General features: G+C 43.8%; 1 protein-coding gene and 1 pseudogene across 1 annotated transcript in view; both read left to right on the plus strand.

Moving 5' to 3' along the window:
* The window catches only part of PARK2 (parkin RBR E3 ubiquitin protein ligase), a gene marked incomplete at its 5' end in the record, with an annotated part of 1,031,565 nt that overhangs the window by 535,639 nt on the left and 493,359 nt on the right, over nucleotides 1-2,567 (plus strand). The window lies entirely within an intron of this gene.
* On the plus strand, nucleotides 339-1,476 carry LOC102819616 (annotated as a pseudogene).

Genomic DNA, 2,567 nt, shown 5'->3' on the forward strand with positions numbered 1-2,567 from the left:
GGACAATACACTGAAAGGGCAAAGGAGTAGAATTGGGATAGAAGCCAGAACTAGTGAACTAGATGATAAGTCTCTCAACACTATTAAGATAGAAAAGCAAGCACAAAAAAAGAATAAAAAAAAAGTCTGAAGAAGGCCTAAGATTCATGTTGGACAACATGAAGAGGAATAACTTCAGAAATATCGGCATTCCAGATCTCATTCATTCCATTTAATCTCTGGTTGTTCAGCTCCGCTCTTGTCATCACCGGCTTTTTGCCTTTGCCGTCCCTGCGAGTCTTCGCCATCGCCACCCCTAGTGACTCTTTGCCCGCAGTAGTCCTTGATTCATTCCCCCATCAGCCACAACCATTGACACCATGTCAGGTTATTCAAGTGACAGATAGAGGATTTGGGGCACCTCTATTTGGAGGAGGTAGAGCAGGACCTCTATCTGGAAAGAAGTTTGGAAACCCTGGGGAGAAACTAGTTAAAAAGAAGTGGAATCTTGATGAGCTACCCAAATTTGAGAAGAATTTTTACCAAGAACATGCTGATTTGGTTAAGTACACAGCACATGACGTGGAAACATACAGAAGAAGCAAGGAAGTTACGGTTAGAGGTCACAACTGCCCAAAGCCAGATTTGAACTTTCATGAAGCAAACTTCCTACAAATGTCATGGATGTTATTGTAAGACAGAACTTTACTGAAGCTACTGCTATTCAAGCTCAGGGATGGCCAGTTGCTTTAAGTGAATTGGATATGGTTGGAGTAGCATAGACTGGATCCAGGAAAACATTGTCTTGCTTGCTGCCTGCCATTGTCCACATCAATCATCAGCCATTCCTAGAGAGAGGTGATGGGCCTATTTGCTTGGTGCTGGCACCAACTCGGGAACTGGCCCAATAGGTGCATCAAGTAGCTGCTGAATACTGTAGAGCATGCCTTTTGAAGTCTACTTGCATCTGTGGTGGTACTCCCAAGGGACCACAAATACGTGATTTGGAGAGAGGTGTGGAAATCTGTATTGCAACACCTGGAAGGCTGATTGACTTTTTAGAATGTGGGAGAACCAATCTGTGAAGAGCAACCTACCTTGTCCTTGATGTAGCAGACAGAATGCTTGTTAAGGGCTTTGAGCCACAAATAGGAAAGATTGTGGATCAGATAAGACCTGATAGGCAAAACTTAATGTGGAGTGCGACTTGGCCAAAAAAAGTAAGATTTGCAGACTTCCTGAAAGATTACATTCATATAAACATTGGTGCACTGGAAGTGAGTGCAAACCACAACATTTTTCAGATTGTGGATGTGTGCCATGATGTGGAGAGGATGAAAAACGTATCCGTCTAATGGAAGAGATCTTGAGCAAGAAGGAGAATAGAACCATTGTTTTTGTTGAAACCGAAAGAAGAGGAAAATGAGGAGAGATGGGTGGCCTGCCATGGGTATCCATGGTGATAATAGTCTGGTGATCCACGTCCATTATGATTAAACCCACTTCCATCAAGTTGATTCCAACTCATAGCAGCCCTCTTGATCTGTGTAAGTGTTGATGTTGTAGTTGTTAAATATCGTGGAGTCGGTTCCGACTCATAGTGACCCTGCACAGGGTTTCTGAGGCTGCAAATCTTTACAGGAGCAGAAAGCCTCATCTTTTTCCCACAGGACAGCTGGTAGCTTTGAACTACCAACCTTGAGGTTAGCAGCCTAATTTGTAACCACTACACTACCAGCAGCCCTATAAGACAGAGTATAACTGCGTCATAGGCTTTCCAAGGCTATCAATCATTACGGAAGCATACTCCTCATCTTTCTTCCACAGTGTGACTAGTGGGTTCAAACCTCCCACCTTTTGATTTGTAGCCCAATGCTTAACCTGCTGCGCACCTTTCCCTTTTGGTTATAGCCAGGAAAATCCTGTGGAACAATTCTACTTTGTCACACGGGGTCACCATGTGTCAGAATTGACTGGGTGGGAGTCATATCCACAATGTGCTACAGAGACACAAGGCGCTCTGATAGTGTAGTGGTTATGAATCAGGCTGTGAACCGCAAGGTCAGCAGTTCGAAACTACCAGCTGTTCCACAGGAGAAAGATGAGGCTTTCTGTTCCTAAAAAGATTTACAGCCTCAGAAACCCTATACAGGGTCGCTATGAGTCAGAACTGACTCCACGGCACATAACAACAACAACAGAGACACAGTATGGAGGACTGTGGTGCTGACTGAAGAGGCTTCCCATTGTTCTGTGAAGTAGCTGGGGACAACTCACTGAAAAGCTGACATCACAGAAACTGAGAGAAGGTGAGGAGTGAACCATGTGACTAGATCTTTCTCATCAATTCTAATCGTTTGTACATTTTGTTTGACTTTCTTTGGGTATAATCTTACGTGGAGTGTTCCGTGCTTGTCTGCATTTGCTATTGTCAGGATATTTTATTTTATCCCATCTATTGCTTGTGTCAATGTTGTTGTTCATGACATCCAGGTGATTTCAAGAGACGTTCTGCTCCCATAAAGATTTACAGCCTCAGAAACCCTGTACAGGGTTGCTATGAGTCGGAACCGACTCCACGGCACATA

The sequence above is a fragment of the Chrysochloris asiatica genome, unplaced genomic scaffold, assembly GCF_000296735.1.
Source record: "Chrysochloris asiatica unplaced genomic scaffold, ChrAsi1.0 scaffold00453, whole genome shotgun sequence".
In the NCBI taxonomy this organism is placed as follows: Eukaryota; Metazoa; Chordata; class Mammalia; order Afrosoricida; family Chrysochloridae; genus Chrysochloris; species Chrysochloris asiatica.